Genomic DNA, 24,642 nt, shown 5'->3' with positions numbered 1-24,642 from the left:
GGGGAGCCACGAGCAGGGCGGCAGCTGGGGCAGGGAGCAGAAAGCCGAGAAGCACCTGGGGTGGCGGGGCGGGGAGCAGAAAGCGGAGTTGCAGTCAGAGCACGGGGCAGAGAGCAGAAAGCGGAGTAGCAGCCATGAAGCGGGGTGGGGAGCAGGAAGCCGAGAAACAGCTGGGGTGGGGGGGCAGGGAGCAGAAAGTGGAGTAGCAGCCATGAAGGGGGTGGGGAGCAGGAAGCAGAGCGGCAGCCAGGGCACGGGGCGGGGATCAGAGCACCACGTTTGACAGAGAAAGTGGATCATAGTGTCCTCAGATGGTGCAGGGCTTATCTTGTGACCCGCCTGTCACAGGCAGCCCCACTCTGCTCTTGGGTAGCACAGAATTAAGCAACATAGTTCACATTAAACTGAAGAGGAAGAGAAATGGATGAGCATAAACAAGGGATACAGGAAGGCTTCCACTGAAATGCTGCAGAAATACTAGACAGCTTTTAAGTACCCAAAGACCTTCAGTTCAGAAAATGATTGTTTCACACAATGTTTTCAGATGTTTCTCCACTTTTGTGGTGCACTTGGGTCCTCGTTAGCAACCAGATACGTTGTTTGGGCATTGTAGCTTTATGATGCTGAGCAAGCCCTGAATTGGCAAGACTCAATCTATTTTTAGCACAAAGAGCACTCCAGTACTTACACACATGAGCTATGCATTGTACTTGGGGCTTGTTATGAAATCCAGTAAAATGTCTGTATCTGGTTTAAAAAAAAAAGTTCTGTGTTTATTTCATTTTCAGAAAATAGAGTAGGTCTGTGATTATCTGCTCTTCAAGGTCCCTGAAACTGTTGAATGATTACGATAGCTATTGTTAGCCTCTGGATTATGCAGTCCTGGTGTCTAAGCTTGTGTGTAGCCTTCTAAACCTGCTGGCCAGATACTCTGCTTGTGCATATATATCTTTACACGCCTGGTATGAGCAGCTTCCTCAATCCTGGCAACAGTAGGTAAAACTATCTTATCAGATTTGTCTGAAAATTGTGGTTAGGATCAGGTTTTGGGTAAGTGAAGTTCAAGTCATTAAGGTTTAATTTTATATCGACTGTTCTTCAGAGGTAGTTGCTGAATGACCAGTTGAACAGCAGTGTATGTTATAGACCTAATAAAGTTCAAGTGAAGGCAGGGGCTTCATTTTCGCATCTTTTTTTTTTTTTCTAAACTGCTTTAGAAAATGCACATGAATCTCACAACATTCTTTGCTCCAGAGGAGGAAGTAACTGCTTCAGCTGGCAAGATCCAGAAAAAAATTACTCTAGCTGTTGCTGTATGTTGAGTTGGGAAGTTAAAAAGAGAAGGGAATTGATGGGTCTTGTAGCAAGTACCAGTCTTCTGGTATCTGAATATATACGGAGAAATAATTGATTTTAAAGCCCTGTACTGCTTGTGATTTCAAAGACAGTTCCCTATAAAATAGCAATTTTCCATGGGCAATATACAGCATGTAATCCTACTTAGTTTGTAAAACCATGAAAAGGCTGCACTTATTTCAGATATATTGACAGGAGGATGAGGGGCGCTGCCTTGCATTTAAATCATTGGACAGCTGTGATTCACTTGGTTGCTATCAGCCATATAAGGAGTTGGTGGTCTTTTATAATACTCTTTCACCTGAGGTTTGCTGCTGCTGCTGCTACTCTTTGTTTATACAACAGCCTTATTGTTAGATCCCTTACCCAGGCTGTGGGAGAGACAGGTTTAGTTCCCTCTTTTGGCTGAGGTTTCAAATCTACATCTCTTTCCTTCCTTCCCAGGGGGTGCCCTAACAGGCAGTAAACTGTACTTGGGTGCGGCCCTCTTCACCCCTGTGCTTGAATCTGTGCTACTTTGCCAGGCATAATTAAATGTCAGAGAGAAAGGGAGCATAGCACTGGCTTAGTGGCTGCAGGGAGGGAAAAGACTTGGGCTCTGGTCCAAGCTGCTAGGATTGGTTGTCTTTTATATGGAACAGTTCTGAGTTTAAAATGCATTAGCTTCCCAGGTGAGTGTCCTAACCACTAGGAAACAGTCATGCTCCCTCTCTTGTCCAGCTAATCTTTAATTGCCGAGGTAGTGGAACAACCTCAACAGGAGGGGTGGAGAGTGCACCCACCACAGCACAGCCCAACTTCCTCTTGATTGGTAGGAGAAGTAGGTTTGAATGCTCTCTGCCAGAGGAAGTGGATGAATTGGATCTTCCTGACCCTGGGTGGAGGCTGGGGTGGGGGGAGCACAACCACTTGCTATTGCACCAGGTATATTTAAAGAGAAGATAGAAGTAACCTGAGTGCCTGACCTCAAGAGGAAGTCAGCGTTGTCAGTCTCAGCTAGAGGTAGGTGTCTAAGTCCTGGCCCTCTCTAGGGTTAGGATCGACTCCTCTCTTAAGCAGCTCCTCTTGTCTTGGCATGCTGTTCTGAGATACTCTCCCCATCAGACTGTATAGGGAGCTCATGATTATAACTCAGGGCTCTGGATTCCATCCAGTGTCCAGGTGCCTAAAAGGTTGGTGGTGTTGAGACACCAAATTTCCTTTGAGTATTTGACTATTTCAGTAAAGTCACCAGTACAGGTAGGAATAAAACCTAGCTTTACACTTAAACCATAGAGGCTAAGGCTCCACCCCAAACTTAAGCCAGCCTGGCAGAGTTGTGATCCATAAGTCATCTAACTGTGTTGACAGAAGTCCTTAGAGTAGTCCTACATATATGGGCAAAGCTGTACTTTCACCAGTATTGTTTGTTTTGTGTGTGGTGGGTTAGATAAATGTGTGTCAGGAATAGTTTGCGGCTACTTGATTTTATCAGGGTGGTGGGGATGGATCTATCAAAGTATTTTGTAACACTATTTTCCATGATGTTATTACAAATTTATTATAACCTCTTCTTGTTTGGAGTAATAAAGCTCAGCCCCTGAAGAAAGGGGCACATCTGCTGGGTGAGTGGGCCTACTAGCTTACTGTATGCTGTTAGCTTCCGTTTCTATACTTCTCTTGCCTGGACTGTGAACATAGTCTAGTCATTTTTCTTTTTTGTCAGTTTCTCACTGATGTCACTTCTAGGTTTTTTTGCAGTCCTAGCAGAATGGCTCAGTGTTTCAGTTGTGGACACTTCAGGGAGAAGATTACAGAAAACTGTTTGGCTTCACAGAACTGCCTTTCTGTGTTAGTTTTTTTAAGTTTATTTCTATTAAATTTTAAAGGTTTTTTGCTGTTTCTAGAAAATCTAATATCTTACCTGGCCCTATCCATGTAAGGTTGAGTTAAAGTACCCCTTTAAACTTGCAGTTCAGAATCCAAGACTTGACTAAGACTAAGAACTTAAACAGCTGAGTAAAAGTGGAAGTTGAGTCTATAAGGTATTCAGGAAGTAGGGATCTTTATGTAACCCAACTTCAGACACATGCTTGGCTTGTTTAACAAGTATATTAAAAAAAATAAATGATAAAGTAAACAAGAGAACATTTTAGTTTGCGTCATATCATTTTCAAACTACTTCCTTATTTAAAGGCCATTGATTAAACCACTGATTCGATTGCTTTCGATTTCATGCTTGATAATAAACACTGTACTGTCCTATGTGCTTGTTTGCTAATTAGCTCTTGCAGGGTACTGTAGTGTGTAATCCTGTGTAATCTTGACAGATGGTTTTATTGCAGACTTGAATGATTCCAGTAAAATAGTTTTCATTTTCTGGATAAGACGTACCTGAAAACATTGGTGGATCTACAGACTGGTAGACTCTTGGGTATAATGGAAAACCACTTTGAATTATATCCTTATGCAGGGAGTGCTCTTTTTGAATCTGCCAAAAATGTGCTTGGGAATGGCCAAAACGCATTTCCTGGAGTCCTCTGTAGTGGCCTACCCCATTTACACTCAAGATGAAGTACTGTGTGTTGAGAACAGAAATCTTAGCCAGCCTCAGTTCCTTAGAAATGCTTAGGATAATTGTATGAGGAATTAAAATCAATCAGCTGGGTGTGGCTGTCTAGCCCCTGAAATTCCCAACAGATCCTTCATTAGCAGGGAGTGTGTGCATTGCTGCTGTCAAGATACTGGGACAGCTTTAACTGAGCCCTTTTTTTTTCTTAGTACCCCACTTCACACCATTGATTTTTAAGGAAGAATATTACTCTTAGTGTGAATTGCATTCAGTATCCCAATTAAATAGCTGTCATGCTTTGTTTTTTACTTTCTTATGTGCCTCTTTGGCAGGAGTTTAGTACCTCTTGCTGACAGAATTAAGAAACCAAGGATATTGCTAATATAAAGTTAAAAGCTGAAAAGTAATTGGATAACTACTATTTTTTGAAATTATGAAATTTCATCCTTTTTGTAAAGGGTTTGCTTTAAGGGTTTTTAATCTCTTTATTTGCATTTATTTTAAGGGCAGGGCAGGATGGTTTTGATTTCGGGGGCTTGGGAGTTGTTCCTGCATCATTAAATGGATGAATTACAATGTCAGTGTGCTTTGACCTGTATCTGGACTGCCTTGTTTGGAGTGTCCATCCACATCAGGAAGTAGTTAATTTGTAGAGGTAGAAAAATATCAGGTTTAATGCAGAAAGCTTACAGAACAAGTTTGTCAGAGTTATTAATGAAGTAAGCACTTTATACCCCTGAACAGGTAATAGCTTGATGTTGATATAATTACAGTTTCCTTTTTCCCCACCCATTCTGTTTATTAGGTCAAAATGGACCCTAGTTTCATTCAAATTTAATGACACTAGTAATTGCTTGAGAACATGCAATCACATGCCTTACTCCTTAGCTGCCAAAGGATTTTTGAATAAGCCTAGTCTTACATTTTGCTCGCTGTACTGATTTTCATCTTCCTCTTCTATACAGTAATATAGATACATTGGGATCATGGAGGCTTTGACAGGGCAAAGTTAGAGATCATAGTTCATCCCGATATATGGAGTTCATGCAGATTGGTTGGCCTTAAAGTTTGGGACTTGAATTTACATTAACTGTAGAACTTGCACCTTGTGCCATCATCCCATTGGTATTACTTTTCCTAAACTAAATAGCATTAGCTGGTTTTATACTGATGCAAGAGACCTGGGAACCGCCTGAATGCAGCAACAATGGGGATTTTAGGGGATGGCCTGCCTCCTCCTGAATCTTCTTACCAAAGCTAGCAGGGTGTTGCAGGCCAAATTGCTACTAGATGGGTCATGCTGGGGAAAAGATGTAAAACTGCCAGTGGTCATTAGAGAACTTGTCGTTGAAGCAGGGATCTTATCCCTAGAGTCCTGGCCAGATTTTAGCTTGGGGAATTATATAGTTAATATGAATTTCCCTGTAGCTTTAGATGTTTATAGTATTTTCCACTTCTTGAAAAGAGTTGGATAGTTTGGACAGATTTTGTATCTCGGAGTGGCTTTTTTTCAGTACTAGGTGGAATGTTGCTAGCATACAGTGCGTGTCAAATAAATAAAGTACATTGAGCTATATGGTATTTAAATGCTGGCTGTTATAATCCTTTTATGAAGAAAATACCTCTTTTGCTAGTTAGTTTAACTTGGTTGTACATACGTATGATGCTGTGTGCATTATGATTCTAGTTTTGATTCCTGAAAAATTCAAGTAATGTGCACTATTATTGTATCATTTTTCTTCTTTCGTAATAAAAATAATCAATGTTTTCTTAATAAAAGTAATCAATAACCCTATCACTGAGGATCTGGCGGAATATTGAGGAGGTTTATTTGAGGCTGCCTTTGACCATCTCAAGTGTTTTTTAAGCCAGATTTATGAGACTAGTCACTGATGATTCATGGTGAGATGTTTTTTTCTTCCCTGTAATGGAATATATGCCAGTGTGTAACATATGGTGCTGGTGAAAAATGTTAAACACACACAGTCATGATTTGATGTCATGCAGTGAAAAAAGAATGTGGGGTTTTCGCCTGAGCTTAAGCAGAAAGCTTTAGGAGATCGTCCTTGTTATTGGTCTGCTTATCTGATACAGTATGTTCTAGGACAGCTCTTTGTTTATGTGTTTCCATTTAAGGGAACTTTTCCACATTAATTTTCTACGTGGAGTTCTTTTAAAACTTATGCATGAGCAAATACATACCTTCTTCAATTATTTCATTAGAAAAGGGGCAGTTTAGAGAGTATACTGAAATACTTAGGATTCCTAGAACTGTGCATTCGAAGCCTGAATATCCTCTTAATTCTGCATCTTTCTGCTGTAAATATGTTTAGCACCATAAAGTTCAGGATCTCTCTTTTTGGATGAGGCCTCAAAATTGAAATCCTTCCTCCTCATTGGTGATATTAAAGGTGGTAAAGGCAAAGGTAAATAGAGGGGTTTGCTCTAGTATCCTTGCCTGCCATTTTAAACTGTGTGGGTGACCACAGATCTTTGAAATTAGAAGACAGTACAGATTTGTATTACCAGTTCACATGACTTTATAGCAGTTAGTACATGGGTCGGAAAAATACGGCCTGCAGACCAGATCTGACCTGCCAGGGGATTTTATCCAGGCCATGGGAGGTTCCTATGCCCTACCTGGCCCAGGTATGGGGAGCATCCTGGTCCATGGCATGTGTGGCCCATCCTGCTGCCTCCAGATGTACAGTGGGGCTGCAGTGGTGTGGTGGCCAAACCCCACTGGCAGCTCCCACAGCAGTGGTTCACTTTGCCTGGCTGCTGCTGCTGCCTGCGTATGCACTGCCTCTAGATCCAGCCCCACCGCCCAGGCACCCCAGCCCATCCACCCCACACCCACTGCTGGGGATGCTGGACAGAGAAGGGTGGGATCTCTATGGAGATGGGTCTGGGACTTGTGTGAGCAGGGCACACTCAGCCAGGCGTCCCTCGGGCGCTGGTTCCATGGCCAGGGGCATGCCAGGAGTGGATCATGGCTCTGTCCTGGGCCCCAGCCCCGCACTGTCACTGCTGCGTGATCCCAGCCCCACCCCTGCCTGCTTGTCCTGCTCCTGGACACAGCTCCCTGCCTGCCCATGGCCCCATCCCATCTGCTGAGCTGTGCGTGCCCTCCCCACAGGGGTCCTGAGCCGGTCTCCATAGAGACCCAGGGCCTTGCCTGGATTGCCTGGTGGTGATAGTGCAGGCTGGGGCAGAGCAAGGGGGAGCACTGGGGCAGAGGGAGTTTTGGTGAGCTGTTGCAGAGGCGAGGGGTACTGACCCAGCCCACAACAGTTGGCCAGAACTCTGGCCCTCCAGCCCAAATAATTGCCCACCACAGAATTAGTATAATGTTGGCACCTACTGCAGGTAGTTTTGTGGTGATGAGAAAAAAATATAGCCTTCCTATGATTCTTTTTTTGGTTAAGGAGGAGAGGGGCCAAAACACTATTTACCTGTTCATTCACCTGTCTCCCGGGGAGAGTCTACTAAATCGCAACCCTAGAGACCCTGAGTTCTAGTCCTGCTGTCTCCTTTTACCCCCTACTGCCTGTATCGGTCTGCCAACCCTGTGTTATGCTTTGATTGTAAGCTCTCGGGACAGGCTTTTAAAAACATTTTTAGCACAGCAGGGCCCTAGCCCATGTTGGTGACTCTCGGTGTTACTGAAATATAAATAAAAGTATTTATTTAACGTGGGTAGATTTTAAATCAACATTTTTAATCTCACTTGGAATCAATAAGCAGGACACTTGACTTAATTTTTTTGCCTTTTTTCTTTGGAAAGTAGACAAAAATACAGAAAAAAGGTTCTTATTGATTTGTAGCCATAAAACATATTGATTTGCATTTAAGTGTAGCCTTCTCACTACATTTATAATGCTATTTTTTGCTAGTCAGGAGAATACACTGTACCTACATGCACATTTAGTTACTGAATTACTTAAATGACTGTTTGCTCAGATTCTTAATTTCTATTATGTTGGGAAATGGTGAATATGGCATTTTTTACTTACTGTAATATTAACTATTTACTTGTGATTTATGTCAAGATCCACCTGGATAGAAATATGAGTTTAGTTAAAATGTACAAGAAGTCATAGGCGACTGGTAGAGGGTGCACGTGCCCCCCCGATGGCTAACACTGATACTGTCAGTTGGGCATGTGCCCTCCCTGCCCGACAGGGCAGTCGCCATCAGCAGCTTCTGCGGGTGCCCCCCCAGATTCAGGAGGCACCAGTCACTCATGCAAGCAGTATTTCTATTTTGTTTTTATTAATTCAAATGAGACTGACAACTCTGTTGTTGTATTGTGTTGAAAATGTGTATCTTTAGCGTGAGTGGTAGACTCATGCATTTATAGCCAGAAATGTGAGGTTCATTCTCTGCAGCCGCTCTGTGTGGGAGGACTTGTTATGTTTGGCTATACTGTCTGTAACCACTAGACCATACTTTGCTCCCAGCATTAGGCACTGAAACCAAGACTACTCACTCCAAGGGTTCCCCTGCAGAACTCATATGATGTGTGTGTCTTTGTACAGCAGCTGATCCAGAGGACAACCATAGGTTTTCCTACCCCAGTTCTTTCTGTAACTCAAGTAGAAGCGATTTTTTTTTTTTTTTGCTGTGGGTTTATAAGTGGTGGATTCAGGCCCTGCTGATGGCCAGAGTTGCTGGAGTAATAATAATATACGTATCTCCCAAATTAGTGTAAGGACCTTAGTGGAATGGTTGAAAAATCTTGTTATTTGGAGCTTGTGATAACGTTTGTGTTTAGCTCAGTGGTAGCTGTCCCCTTAAACTGTGTTTTGCATCTAAGGCAGGGGTGTCCAACCTATTTGGCCTTGAGAGCCAGATGTGGACTGCAGGGCCTCTCAGTCTGGATAACCCATCTCCAGTGGCAGAGTGGCAGCTTGTCAGTGTGACTGCTGCTATATTGGTGTGGCACCAGAACCCAGGCGTGAATGGTGCATCCTTCCCTGGTTTTTCTCTGCTACCAATTTTAATTGCTGACAGCAACTGAGGATCCCAAATTCAGTGCTGGGCAATGGGGTGGTGGGACAAGTGGTGGCAGTGTTCACCTGTGTTCTGGAAAATGGATGACAAGCCCCCAGGCTGCAATTTAACCTCTTATGGGTTGCTAGCCTTGATATAAGGGATGTTTAGTCCATGTATCAGATATTTGTTGGGTTGTAATTCCAGAACCGATGTATCAAACTTACTGTCCTGCTTAACTTTAGACTGCAAAATATTTGGAGTGCGTGCTGTCTCTTACTACTTGTTTGTACAGCACCTAGCACAGTGGAGGTCTGATTTCTACAAGATTTCTGCAGCAGCTGGCAGAGGTACCTTACTCATAGCAATTATCATACATGCATTGGATGTGGATAGAAGGAATCCAGAAGTCAGAAAGTAGACCAGAAACATCAGACTTTAGCTCCAAATATTTGTTAGGAGTTTTTAATTTTACTCTTTGAACATCTAGGACTTCCTTCTGTCACTGAAGATGTGGCAATGAATGTCTGCTACACAGAGAAAACATAATTGAGTGACTAAGAGTTCACTTGCCTGCCCATGTCCTTGAGTATTTTAAGGAAATCTGTGCATGTATTTTGGAATCATTCTACAGCCTGGGTTTTGATTTGTTAGGTGGTGAGCAGTCAGGGGCAGGCAGCCCATAAATTGCCTTGCTGTCTGCTCAGTTTGCATCAGACCAAGGGGCCTCAGACTGACACTTGCTGTGGTGGTGCTGAAGGTCAGCTCTGTTTGCACTCATCACTTTCCGGAAGTAGACTCAAACTCTATTTTTAAAACCAGATAGTTGCAGGGTGGGTTTTGTGGCTGCTGATGGTACTGGAGTGTGGAGATCTGGATTCTCAACCCAAGAGCCATAGATCAGCTGTGTGCCTCTAGGGAAGCTGTCCTCAGCCTTTCCCATCAGTGGTCTTTATCTGTTTTAAAAAACCACAAACTTGTCTACCTTGCATTGTATTGAGGCCCAATTCAGATTGGTAAGGCACCGTGAGGGCTTTGGAGGGAAGGCATCATAGGATACATAGGATGTGGACGATTATGATGAAGGCACCACAAATGGCAGAATTGATCTAAGCCTTGGTTTTGCTTACAACTTTTTAATGATCAGTTTAATAGATGTAGCTTGGAAAGAAGCTGTCTTTCTGGTTTCTCCTTTCGGTTGTACTGGGTGGGTGCAGACATAATGCTGCAGCACTGAAGTTTACAGTAGCTTGGAACACAACTAAAAGACTGCATCGGGCTGTGATGTTCCTAAATGACACTTGAGCTGTTATTTTTGTTTCACAAGTGGCTTTGCATGCAGGTCATGTGGGAAGCTAAGTGAATTTTGGCAGTTTGGCATGGCAGCGGCTACTTTTTCTACAATGAGTGAGTCTTAGCACTTTTAGTCTAATGATACTGTACACACGGGATATTTTTTTCCTCCAGAGCTACAAACAGGTTTTGACTCCCTTCATTGCCTCCCTACTCATTCACTGTAAATGGAGCACATAATCAAAAATCATGTGTGCAGATAACTAATTCTAGTACACAATTTAAAATGAATATAACAAGCAAAGGAGTCCGTACAGGTCTGACAAGCTTTCCAACTCGAGCTACGTTCCTTCTTTCTGACGTACTTTATTGAAAAACTCAATATTGCTTTCCTTTTACAAGTTGCTCTTAAAATTAGTGCCGGCAACTCTCCTCTTTAAAATTAATCCTATAATAATAATTTGCTGTGAATGATAAGGAAAGAAATAACCCAGTTTGGAAAAGGTAATTGGATATATTTAAGCAAAAAAGGAAAAAAAGAGATTCAAACCCAGATTTCCTTTCCTGCATTAGCTGTGCCATTTGCTTTCTGTGTATTAAGCCACTGGGAATAGGTTCACATCTTCAAGCTCTTATTTGTGAGCAGGAGAATCAGGCATGTGTAATGCCTTTTCAATGAAAATGTAGACTCTGATGTAATTGTATAAAGAATTGGGGTTCAGTGTGCTGGGGGCATCACTTGTTCTGAGACTCTTGATTAACGACAAGATTTGTCAGCAGTCGGATATAAATTACTGTTTATCTTCATAATGTTTTTTTTTCTTTCTCTCTTCACTCCCTTCAGCTTGGTTTAATGAACAAACCAGCCAGTTTCATTTTCCATTTCTCCTATATCAGTTCAGTGACAGTAGCTTTGGGAGGCAAAATGGAGTGGAAAGGTAAAATCTGAATAAGGCCCTGCTTGCATTGACATTTCCAGCAAAATCATTTTTAGGCTTTTTAAAATCTTTGTTTCAGGACCCAGACTTGGGGCTTCACCTCCCTTACATATAACATTTTTGTTCCAGTTTCAAGCTTCCAAATGCATGTTATGAAAATGCAGCTTCTATAAAGGCTGACAAATATTTCAAGTATCAAGTGTGTTTGGTATTGTACTTCACACACAGGGAGATGTTTCCCTATCCCAAAAATTTGGCAGCCTGTAATTTTTTTTACTGTTTTTTTTTTTCTGCTTTTATGTTCAATTCCATTTGTCTCCTAGAACCTGTGGGAAATTTAGTAGGAAAGGGTGGCAGACAAAACCAGTGTTGCCAACCCCGCATGATTTTATTTCCAGCTTTCTTCCCCTACCTGTTTTTTGTGGTAAAAGCCCCAGATCCTGGTAGCAAGTGATTAGATAGGAATTTTATTAAATATTTATCCCTTCCTGTTTTAGGGGAGCAAAGCTTGAAAATATGACCAGACTATAATCAAAAGGTACAGAACTTAGAAGGAAAAAAGAGCACCGAGGTGCTGGCGCTCATCTTAAATCTATTTTTTCTCAAGCATGAGAAGAAGAGGAGAACCTTGTCTCATGCTCTTTGCACAGTGCTGTTTGTCAGAAGACAAATATTTTGAAGCATTTGAGAGTACACCTGGCTTTCAAAGCTGCACAGGGAATTTATGTGCTGAATGTGTAAAGTGTAAAAATCTTAATTTAAGAACATTTGGCTTCCAGTGGCAGGGCTTCCTCATCCAAAGAGCATTTGCAGCTGTTGTCAGTGAACTTGTGGGTTAGAATCTCAAGGGTGTACAGAGAGGAAGTTAGAACACTTTCATATTTATGATCTCTCAAGTTCTGGGTCTTCCTACTTGCTTTAACTTGAGTTGCTGGGTTTTTGTTTTCTTAATTATGAACATTATATAGGCCATGGAATAAGATTTAACCCAGCTACTGATTGTGTGTTGAAATGCGTGGTGTGGTATCCAGCAATTGTATTCCAGGAATTGAAGAAAGCATATAGAAGCTCATAAGATTTTGTGCATGTATATGTGTGTGGAGTTACCACGTATCTCTCCGGTGCCTAACAGCAGGAACTTCCTGGTGTTGACTGCTCACATAGTGGAACCGTAAGTATGTTAGCAGTGTCAGTAGATGGGGGATGCAAAGGCAAAACCTACCTCCCACTGGTAGGGGAGTAAAAATGAAAGAACTAAACTGTTGCACAGTCCACACTGACATAAATGCAGCAGTTGGATTTCCTTCCTTTCCTGTCACCAGTGATCTTTGTTGAGCTTGGAGGACAAAGATGCATTCATTAAACCAAGAATTTGAAACTTGGCATTTATAGATTCATAGACATTAGGGCTGGAAGGGACTTCCTGAGATCATCGGGACCAGTCCCCTGCCCAAGGGGCAGGAAGTCAGCTGGGGTCAGATCACCCCATGTAATATGAACATTACCTGTATGCACAAAGCCCTGCCTCAGCAATTTTATTTTTTGTCAGGTTACGTGGAAAGGCAGATTTCAGTTACTTTAGCTTTGAAGTGTGGTGTGTCCCTTTTATTCAGTTTGTATGGCCCAGCAAATTGTCTCCATCCTGATCTAAATTAATATGATCCCGATACTCCTCCTCTGTGTTCTGTCCAAGGTATTCCACTTACATGCACATCAGATAAGTGCATAATTTAACTGCCTAACAATGCCAGTCTCAACTTTCTGACTATTGCTTATGTTGTAATAAAATCAGCTATGTATATAAACACTAAGTGCAAAGGAACTCCTTGGATCTTGCTATCTGCCTTATAACCAGGGATCCTGATTTTCTCTGTTTAAAAACTGCAAATTCTCTGATTTAAAAAAAAAATGCAAATTCTCTAATAACACTGCCCCCAAAATCCGCAATTAAAATGAAGTACCACTATATGTATGTGTATATGTATTTTATTATGGTGACTGAGGCAATCTCAAGAAAATATTGTGTGCAACTGATACATATCTACACACACACATCGTATATGTGTGTGTGTGTGTATATATGTGTGTGTGTGTGTGTGTATATATGTATAAAAATATAAAAAATGTGTGTATGTATCAGTTGAATATAATGTTTTATTGAGATATTTACAATTTTAAAACAGTTTGGAAGCCTACCATTGTCTCAGTCACCATAATAAAATACATTCTAAATACCTATACGTTTTGGCATTTTATTTTGGGCTTTTTATCATGGAAAATCAGAGCTCTCCCTGCCCCCTTCACTCACCAGGACGCGGGTCCAGCTGCTTTGTGGTGCTGAGCAGCCCTGGCATGCTGGTGCCCTGCCCATGCCATTGCCCCTCACTCCCCACCCACATACCCCTGCCCCTCCAGGCCTGCTGGAGGGGGCGCCCAGCTGGCAGAGCTGCGGGGCCAGGGACCTGGGTCCACAGCCTGTTGCCCCCCGCAGCAGTGCCCAAGGCCCAGTTGTCACCTGCAGGAGGCAGCAGCTGTTGCGGCAGAGTGGGGTGGAACTCTGCCAGCCTGCAAGGGGAAACCCACCATTTCCTGCATTTTCTTCCTTTTAAAGGAGAAAATCTGGGTTTTACCATGGTTTTCCATGGTGAATGGAAAACCTGGATCCCTGCTTATAACCTAATTGTTTGCCCTTTAACTGTGCAATTTGTGAAGCTGACTAGGAGTGGAGAATTTTCAGGCTGCTGGTAGGGGCATGAGGTGCTCTGAGGAACAAAGTGAGGAGCCTTAAGGAGGTTCAAGAAACTTGCAGGAGCAGGCTGCCCTAAGTTTGAGCATTTTTTCCACTGAGTTCAGGTGAGTGTATAGGCTCTGAATATATGCATAGCCTCTTTTCAGTCCTGAAGCTATGCACGTAAACAGAGTACAGTATAGGTTTTTATACTGTCCTTGATTGTACAAAGCAATGTGAATATCTCAAATCTGATTAATTCTTCCTCCAGCTTTGCTGCGGAGAGAGAGGGGGTGTGAATTGTCCATGCAGGGCTTTTTTTGCTCTTAATGTGCAGATATCTATGTTTGTCTTAGGGAAGTCAGGCAGAAGGCAGGGTAAATATATATCTTGTAGACTAACTAAATAAAATATGTATAGAGCAGGCAGGTCAGAGAAGATAGGCTTTGCCTTTGGAGTGGAAGATACTGTGGTTTGGGGTGGTCTGTAGTTCCTTGGTGAGTTTGTTCCACAGCCTAGAGTAGCTGAGATCACTGTCTCCAGTGCAGAAGGGCTTATTTCTCCTAACATCCTAGGAGTGCATTTCTTTTTAAGATGAGGTTAATCATTGCTTACACTGTATGGACATTTGAAATCTGGGCATTCAGGCACTGTCATTCTTTTACATATGTCTAAGCAAGTTTGTCTCTGAGTTCTTACATTCATGCTTCACACCTAAATACTCTCTGCTTATGGTCTGTAATCTCAACTTGGTCTAGGAAGAGAGCATTGCCTGCAGTAGCAGAGGATATGGGTTCTGAGTATGTGGGGGCCCAAGGGCCCTGCTCCCCCACCTCCCCCTTGGGAAGAGAGCTGTCACCTGAAATGCATAACATTTTCCACGTGTCCGTCACCTTCACCCCTCCCCTCCAGGCAAAAAATAAAAGTTGGTACCTATTGGAGAGGACTGGGGTGTAAATGAATATTTGGATCGCAGAATAAGTCTGAATGTGACATCTAGATGGAATAAAATAAATCCCAGGAATTCCAGCTGTGCCCTTTCCATTGTGTGTCACCAGTTGAAATTTAGTTTGAAATTAAAACTGGTGAAAAGGAAAATGGAATTTAAGTCTTTTATACCAAAGATTTTATTTTATGCAATTGCTAGGGTGTGACTTGAAATTCTGGACAAGACTTTGTGGAGTGTTAGCATCAAGCTCAACTTCTGATTTTGCAATGAAAAAGGAAGTGTGTTTGTAAGAAGGGGGTGGGGAAAAAGAAGCATTTCTGCCCGGCTACATAAGGTGGGAATTGCAGCTGGCTGGGTATTTTTAGCTGCTGGTTATCTCATTGTGAGCATTAATCTTTCTCTTTTTTTTTTTTTTGGTGATTTGAAGAGCATTTGGGTGAATGGAGATGGTTGATTGCTCTTGCTGATTCTCTCCATGCCAAACTGCACTTAAATGTGCACAGATTTCATTCATGCAGCTTTTGATCCTGGACCATGTGCATCTTTTGGGGTACAATGCAGGATGTGTGCGCCATTTCAACAGCGTCCTTTCAGTTTTGCTCAGTTAAGCCAAGAAATGTTTCAAGAAGATTCATCAAAGGAAAACAGTAATATTTTAGTGTTGGATACTGGAAGCAATTTCTCTCCCTGCTCTTATTTTATGCAAGGTCATATAACAGCTTGGTGGTTGTGATAAGTGATAATTTCATGAGAGGAAAGGGGAGCAAAAGGTACCAGTCACCATTAGTTTGTGCTTCAGTTGATCACCCTGCGAGTAGCCCAGGGTTTTTGTTCATTTCAGTTGACTTGGCAAAAGGAGTGACACACAATGTTTCCATTTTAATCTCTGCAACATAACAGGACTGCAGTGGCTCATTCAATATTGCTTTTGCCACAGTAGCTGAGGCTTTCTTCCTGATATCAGTCAGTCTCTTTCATGGTATTAGCCTACAAAACTCCAGGCTGATAATTTTTGCTTTACTATCAGGACACCGGCTGGAGAGAATGTTCTGTCCATTCTTTTCAAGATCACTAGTTTTGAGATGCGTTATTGAAAATTGCACACTTCCTAAACACACACTGTAATTTCTCCTTGTCTCCTTTCCTGTCGACAAGAAGATATTGATGACCGTATGCTTAGTGTATGGTTGCTGTGTTTTTTAACGGTTGCATGCTATTACAGTATTCATGTTTAGACAGTTGGTAAAAAAATATTTGTGGGAAAAATGGAGATGGAAGCCCTCTGCATACAGCATAGGCAGCAACAGTAACAAAGGTCTTCGATTCTGCCTCACCATTGCCCATAAAAGAGCCCCTTCCCCAGAGCAAGAATTTGTGGTTGTTTCACTGGCTGCTGCTGAGGCTGCCAAAAGTGCATATTGTGTTGCTGGGGTGGAGTTTGACCCAGAGCAGATCTGACAGAGTACATGGGGGGAAAAAACCAAGGCCAAAGTTAAGCAGAGACTGGGACTGTGGCATGCGTGCTTTCTGTCAGTGGGAGGTAGCACGGTACTCCTGAGGGCTGTGTTGCTACCAGTGCTTTCTACGCTGCACTGGTCTTCCCTCCCCGGGGAGAGAGAATTCACGGAATCCAAAGGGCCACGTGTGTCTTTTTCTGGGGCTCCAGGTAGGAGAGGGTGGTGCAGAAAACCCTGTACAAAACAAAACAGGCTGGGGGCAGAGGAATGCCATCCTTCTTGATGTTCCTCTGGGTTAACTACATGAGCCAGATCTGTAAACTGGTGACCAGGGCAGAGTCCAGAACAGCCTGCTTTGTAATGTACTGTGCAGGGCATCTGTTGCAATACTGGCAGGTGTGCATGCCCCATAGTGAGAGGCCAAGGACCATAAAGCAGCCATGGTTTTACAAGGTCCTAGAATATTTCTGGAACAAATACAAGCTGTGCAACAAGGCCCCAGTGACCATGACCAACAACCAGAAGATGCAGGAGGCAGAAAGGGCAAGAGACAGACTGCTGACCAGACCTGCTGCCCAGCCATGGCTGCCAAGCTGTGTGGCTGCAGAGCTTCCATAGAGAGCTACATTAGTAGTACAGAGACGTGAATGGCCAAGTAGCCCACCAGGCACTCCCGAGGCATGCACTGAGATGCACAGGAGCAAACAATTCAACCAAACTGCCCAAGAGAAACCTGCTTGAGGAAGGTAGAAACAATCGACCACCTCCTCTGGTACTGCCCATAAGCCAAGGTGTGGAGGAGAGTAATCCTACTCCTCATGATGGTGACAGTGGTCAGGACTATGACCAGAGAGATGGTGCTGTACAGGCACCTGATGAGACAGCAGGGGACCCCGACAACCTGCTTTGACCAGTTTGTCTGGTGCTTCAGGAACGCCCTATGGAAGACCAGGAATCTCTCACGTACAGACACACAAACCTCTCAGTTGGGGATTGTGTCAGGTGGGACTGAGTGAGATGTAGCTTATCTACAAAATGTCAGTAGAGGATGATGGGGAGGAGATGGCAGACATCACGTAGAAGAGAAGAGACTGGCATAAACTGTTCAGGGTCAGGACCCCCAAAGAGGATGAGAAGGAGGAAGAAAAGGACAGTGGTAAAGTGGGGGTGAGGGACAAGGGGGATGGGAAAGAAAAGAACAACGAAGTTGACATGAACTAGGGACTGGGGAAGATATGGGAGAGGGTGGCAGGTGGGAATAGGAGGGGGAGGTAGGCTGAACCACCTCTGATCCATCTGAGTGTAATGAGTAAAGAGATGGTGTCAGATGTATGGGTACAAATATTAGAATGGGGGGTAGATGGTGTAACAATGTATATGTGTTGGGGACTGTCAAGTGAACTGGACCAGTTGCATGACAGGGCTGTTAAAGTAGAGGTGTGTGTATGTAACTATAGATATAAATGCATTTTTGTAAAACCTGCTGGCTTGTGTAACATGGGTACCTGTCTCCTAGGAATAGGACTGGAACCACCAACTCCATTTCCCAGACAACTGTTGGAGAGTGAGAAAGACTTGATCTCTGACCTGTCACTACAGCTTGTAAAAATGGTGATGATCAGAATAGATAAGCCTGTGTGGAGTAGAGAGAGCTCACACGTGCATCATTTTCGAAAATGAAAGAGCTGAGAGACATGGCTCAAGTCTTTAGCTAAACAGCACATAGTCCCTGTCTAGTTCTGTATCAGCTGTGCCTTCTGGGCCAAGGTTATCCTGGTTTAAGCAGTCTGAAACTGACTCAGTTTGGCTGGTTGTGGATGGGACTAAATTAAGATTGAAAGCTTCTAGCTTGTTCTAGCTTCAGACTTCTAGCTTGTTCTGCTGGCAGAACAGGTACAACATGGATAAGAGAAAGGAAATGTGGACGAAAGAGCCACTACTACACCACCAACCTCTAGACCCAAAAGGAAAGATATATTAAATGGTCGACCATTTTGCTATGCATTCAAGTCATATCATGTTGTATTTTGGACCAACCTTATAAGTCTCCAGGCCTCCCTTAAATGCGCCCAAAATGGTACACTTATAGAATGAAATCGATACATTTCTGGTGGTCTAGCTAAAATCTTGAACATGTGAGGTTGCAGGTTGTGGAATTTATCAGCTCAAGCCTAAAAAGTGATTGCAGCCATTGAAGGACTTTGCACTCGTCTGGTCTCTTGTATAGGCGCTCTCTAGCGACCTTAGAGTGTATGCCTGGCTCAGTCAGTGGGGTGTATCCCCAGGACTTGTGTGTTGGGTTGCGTTCACCCCTGGGGGAAGCCCTGACATTTTCCTGCCTTGATCTTCTTTTCTTCAATGGTGGGGCTCCCTCTCGTGGATTCTTGCCAACTGGGTGCTGCCCTTTGTGGGCATTCTTGGGGCTCCACCCCAGCCATGGCCCCAGCCATGCGCCATCCCTTAGAACAACCAGGTGATGGACTGCTGGCCTGTCCCCTTGGTGTTTCCCCTTGCTCTCATCCCTTCTTGCCTGTCCCTTGATGCCCTGGTATCCCTGGTGACTATGGGGTGTGGGACCATCCTCACCTTGGTGTCTGCTCTCCACTTTTGAGGTGTCGCAGTTCTCAGTGATGACTCAACTCTTCCTCTTGACCCAGGGGCACTTGGAGATGTCTTCTCCGGTCCAGGCCTTGTGTGCCCTCCAAATGATAAAAGAAAAGGGAAGAAAAGAATAGGTGGGGTACGGGCCTTAGCCTGCCCCACTCACGGATCTGGTGTCTGTGGTCCTCAGGATCCCCCAGCGCCATCCTCCTTGAGCCGGCTGCCCTGCTGAGCCAGGTGAGATTCCTTTTCAAAGGAGCCTGGACCCTTCCTGTGGGTCACCATGTGGCCCCCTGCCGAGCTCAGAACTCTGCTGCTGTGCAGCCCAGGGAGCAGCTTTGCCTTCTGGCTCCAGCTTTGCTGCCCCCCATCTCTGTTTCCCTGCCCCGGCTTTTAAATCAGCTGGGCAGTGGTTTTTGATGACAACATCCGCCAGCACTGCTCCCAACCAGAAATAAAAGTGGCTGATGAACTGCGCCGGCGGCCCTTCTTGGCACAGCTTGGGTTTTCCTAAAAAAGGTAAGTGAGCCCTTTCTTCAGGAATTTTTGTTTCTTCCTTTACCCAAGGCAGCTCAGCCCTGCCGCGAGAGGGTGTTCTGGGGCCTCCATTTGTGTCCCCCTGGGACAGACTTCTTCCAGTATCTGTAGCTGAGTTAATTTTTAAATGCAACTAGAATCTCCAGGGACAGATGTTTAACAGAAAACAGATAAGGTCTTTTTACAAGCCTACATGTCTTGAAGTTCAAAAGCACTAGTAGCTTAATGATATATATTTAAACGTAGTGCAGATCTGATAAACATGGAAGCTTTGATTGGCTCTGAAAATGTGCTTCAAATGAGTATGCATGCTGAAGCGTTCTTTCTTCATTCTGATGATCCTGTTACTAGATTGTGTGTGCACACTGTCTGTGCATTCAGGGGGTGCTGAACACCATCTCGAAGGATACTCCAGTTTCTGTGCAGGTTTAAGAACCCCCCCCCCGCCCCCAGCGCCCCCTACTTTGGCCTTTTTGAGGTTTTTGGTTTGACTGTTAGTTTATCTCACTTGCGATTTAATGTTCCAGCATGTGGGTGTTAGAGCAGAAGGCAGTTGTATACTAGAGTTGTGGGACCAATAAAGAAAAATTAGATAACCAACATTTAGAATGTCACACTTAAGGATGGCATGCTTAATCTGGGTTTTTTTCAGTCCCTTTTATGTTTGATACACCTGGCTGCTAGTGAAAGAATAAAAATGAAATGTGCTGATACACACTTCAATGAGGTAGACGCAAAATACCCTGCTGCTTGTGCTTCCCTGAGTGCTGCTTCAGTATTAGTCCATCTCTCATAACAACATGCTTCATAGCTTTGCTGGGGAAGATCTGTGTAGAAAGTTGGATGATGTGTTTAACTCTTAAGCTGGTTGTGAGAATTTCAAGATTGGGCTAGTCAGAGAACTGGAGGCTGTTTCATGCCTCGACATCTCAATTGGTCATATTTAGCATGTTGTTATTTGTTTAATGAATATACACATAGTGGGCTGTAAAGCAATTCCCTCTGGCTTCGTTTAAGCTGATTTTTTAGAACATGGTTACTATGCTGTTTGCCTCTTACAGGACCTCTCCCAAATGCTTCACAACTATTGCCTTGTTCAGTGGATACAGGTTGGTCAGTAGCACTAAAATGCAGCTACCTCTGGGGTTGGGAGGGTTATGACAAACAGGCACACTATGTATTCATGTACCAAATAGTACATTCTGGCCAAAGACAACAGGATTAAAATTTCTATTTCTGTTAAAATGCTATAGAACAGCAGTAGCCACAAGAATAGCACTAGAATACTGAGAGCCCGAGGCAGTTTAAACTATCATGGTGGAATAAAGATAATGGTAATATGTAGGTACTGACCAGAGGAGGCATGGATCGTATATAGTGCAAGAATCTAGTTATTTGGGACTGGAAGGACTCCCTTCCCCATTTTTTAATGATATTTCAATATATACTTGTACAGTTAGCATGTTTTGTGGGTGTGAGATTGTGCATCTATGGGGAAGCAGATTTTTAATTACATATCAAAAAAAGTGGTGGTGTTTATGTTGGATTGGTTGTGTTTGGCCAAAAGAACAGCACTACAAGCCTTCCCACATCTCACTGTTGACACGGCTCATTTCTGGAGGGTCTCTTTGTAGAGATGAGAGCTGTTCAGTGCTCAGCTTTTTTTCTGATACCTTGCAGAGCTGGCTTGTGTGTGGGTGCCAGCAACTGAGAATTGAACCAAGGCAAACTGGTTATTTCACATCTGACCCCCAATGCAACCTGTGCTGAATTCCAGCCATTGATCTGAAGTGCAAGATTGTACATGCCACCCCCTTTTAAGGCTGTAATTTTCCTCTTAAGAATTGTCAGCGTCTCTGAGAATACCAGCAAGTATTTAGATTGGTCTACACTTGGAGGTCATGTTAGTGTAACTGTTATAGTTATTAAAGGTATTTTTTATCAAAATAATTACGCTGATGCAATTACTATCATGGATGCAGTTACACTGGCAAGGTACTTGATATCAGAAGTTTTATTATCTTAGGGAAGGGGAATAAGCTATGGTGGCCTAAGCACTTTTTAGTGGCATAACTGTGTCCACACTGAACTTAGACCTTTTTAATTAAATCAGCACAGCTCTTATGTTTGGCCGGCCTTTATCTGAAAAGTGTGTTGTCTGGAGGCTTGATGGGTTTCAAGAGAATACGGCTGGTTTTTCACAACACAGCTGTTGCCCACTTCCCATGTGCCTAAGTGCTCACTGCATAACTCATTTTGGAAGCTGATTCTGTTTTTCCCCCAGCTTAGACAGACTGCTGGCTCCAGAAATATCCATTCCTGCCGACCAGCAATGGTAACCAGCTTCTGCTTGAAACTTCATCTATTAGTTTGATATTATACTTCTTGAATCCTGTTTAGTAATCAGTGGGCTACCTCCAGAATTGGAGGCCTCAAATACAGATTTTATGCATATGAAGAACCAAAACCCTGGAGAGTGTAATTTAAATACTTTTTTATTCTTCCTTTTTTATTATCACAATGGGTTAGAGAGGTGGATGGAGATCTTTGCTGAGGAGGTGTTAGGATGGGAAAAGCATCATCTCTGCAGCTGGGCAGCTTTATGCATTTTGCAGGGGAGCGTAGGGAGGTTTTAAAAATGACTGGGATTTCGGTATCTGATGTTGCAGTTCTGCTCTGCTCTGGTTCCATGTTCCCTTCACATCAGCAAGTGACTCAAGAGCATCTGTTTCACTTCCCTTGCACATAGCATGTACATTAGCATCAGGCTCTGAGGAACTGACTCTGGCAGTTGACACAGATGATCCTGACAAGATCCACTCAGAACAAGTAATATAAAAAGCAGCATTATTAAAACAGCATGTGGTGGTAGAGGTAGGGAGCTTCAGACTTGACTGGCTAGACCCTCTGCTTTGGCTTAGCAGTATGCTGTGTTGTTTTGAGGGCTGTAAATTTACTAGAGACAAAATCCATTTAGTTTCCTGCCAGTATTTCAGGACCAGGACCTTGGAGCAGAAATGTACAGTGTTTGAAAGATTCAAACCCGACTGAAACCAGTCTTTATTTGCTTGAGGGAGGGGGTCACTCTGGTTTCTATAATTCTGTTGCTAAATTTGCAAGTCATTATAAAGTAGTTTGGAGTTGAGAAGAACGTGCTTTTCTTGCAATTATTAATCATTTGTTCTTATCTGCAGGGTTCTGTTTTTAAATAGATGCTTTGTTTGATATCACTTCACGTACATCTTCATTTCACTAATCCTGTTGCTTTCTCATTCCTGTTGAGTGCCAAGTGTGGGCTTTCAGGATTGTGAGATGAGGTCTAGTTTAAGCCAAACACCAACTGCTTGGCTAGGATTTGAAAGAAAGTTAATTTACTGGGAGATTTTGTTTCATAGGGAGTTTCTGCTACCTTCCCTTGATGAATGTGGTGCTGATCCTAGTTGATGGCAGGATACTGGATACACTAATTGTTTGAGTCTGGTGATTTGTGTATTTTCCCTCTTACTGTTCTTAAACAGGAGACCCAGGGATTGAATATAATTCCTCTGCTTTTAGGCATCTTGCATTCAAAGGTGTGTCTAATTTTATCCCAACTACATAGTTGGCCCAATAAAAGAGATCACCCTGGTAAATCCTTGCTTCTTCCATAGTTTGTGGACCATGACAGCTACAACTCAGTCTTTATACTACTATACATGTCTTATGGTTTTTAATTGCAAAGCATCACTCATTCAAGGTTGTGAGGTAAAGTGTACCCTGATTTTTAAGTGCGTAGCCTTGGAACTAAAAGGAGGTCATGCACCTGCCTGAACTCACTGTCAATAAATGCTCATTGACTCCAGGAACAGCCTGTGCTAAACTTTTTCCACCTTATTAAGGCTCCTTACATTGTTCCTTCTAACAGCAACTTTGAAATGAGCAGAACCCAGTCAGTTAAAGGCTGCTTAAGAAGCTTGGACATCTGTGGCTCTTAGTTTTATCAATTATGCAGTTAAAAGGCCTGCAGTTAGATTACACAGTAGACAGTAGGAGGGAAGGATTCCTATGCACTTAAGTGATTTATGCATTTAACCAGGTTAGCAGTGTTTGTTATAGTGTAATTAGTAGGCAAAAAATTTAGTCAGGTATTATTTTATGCAGTTAAGCAAATTATGTCTGATGTGCATATCGGTGGAGTCCATTGAAACACTGCTAAAACACTGTTTCTTCAAAGGCAAAAGCTAGCAGAGGGTGGAAAAAGGCCAGGCTATTTTGTTTAATGCTGCTGACTAGAATGGGTGGGTTCATCAGGACAGCATGCTAACGCTTCTTGAATATTTAGAAGGAATTTCAGTTATACAATGCCAAGGCTTGATGTCTGTGAAAATGTCCTGATCAGAGAATTGTGAGGAGATGATATGTTAATAATTAATTGGAAGAAAATTCAAAGCAGGCCTCATCTGACAGCCTGCTGAAGGAGAGGAAGGTGTGGAAAAGCCTCCTGTGCTGTGTATATTACAGAGCTGGAGGGCTGCGCTCTAATCAGCCTTTTCAGCCATTCTCAGGTTTGTTCTTGTGCCCCAAAGTCCTTGATAAAAATATAACCTTTAGTATGCACCAGAGGCTCAATGGGTTCCTTGTGGATCCAGAAATCACTTGCGGGGTCTTTGGGACTGTCTTCTTGGAGTGCACTGAGAAGTCCCTAATTGCTTCTTTGGTCTTACACTTGTAGGCTGCGTCCAAATGCGTGTGGATGTTCATTCCCTGGGGACAACCAGCAGTGGTGCACGTTGTACTGCTGCTTGTTGTCTCCAGGGACTACCTGTGCGAAGCACTTGCTGGCACGCAGCAAGTTACCCTGGGTGGGGTATGGATGGCTGGGGCCAGCACTGGGCTGGCACCAAGAGCCTTACATAGGGGCCTCCCAGGGCTGCAGCAGTGGTCATCCTGCCATGTGGAGTGTGGCCGGCAGTGGAGTGCAGCTCCAGCTCTGGGCAATGCAGGCTGCCGGTGCATGCACTGGTCCCCTTGTTTTTTCTGCAGGTCTTTTTGACCCCTGGATATAACACCTTTGTATCACAGGATATCCAGAGGTCAAGAAAACCCTCTGCCCTGCTCCTTTGCAGTGCGGCGAACAGCTGGACATGACATCTGCAGTATTGCATACTGCATGGCTGTGCTTGTCTGGATGTGGCTGTAGAGAAACCTCCCACACAGGAAGATCCAAGGGGAGGGAGAGGTGCACTGGTGCACTTGTC

The 24,642-nt window shown here is 43.4% G+C and overlaps 1 protein-coding gene across 2 annotated transcripts in view; it reads left to right on the top strand.

Moving 5' to 3' along the window:
• The window catches only part of TAOK3 (TAO kinase 3), a 155,755-nt gene that overhangs the window by 458 nt on the left and 130,655 nt on the right, over nt 1-24,642 (top strand). The gene's annotated exons all lie outside the window — the stretch shown is intronic.

This window comes from Gavialis gangeticus, unplaced genomic scaffold, assembly GCF_001723915.1.
Source record: "Gavialis gangeticus isolate Ggan-Ray unplaced genomic scaffold, GavGan_comp1, whole genome shotgun sequence".
In the NCBI taxonomy this organism is placed as follows: Eukaryota; Metazoa; Chordata; order Crocodylia; family Gavialidae; genus Gavialis; species Gavialis gangeticus.
This window is presented reverse-complemented; position numbering and strand designations above follow the sequence as displayed.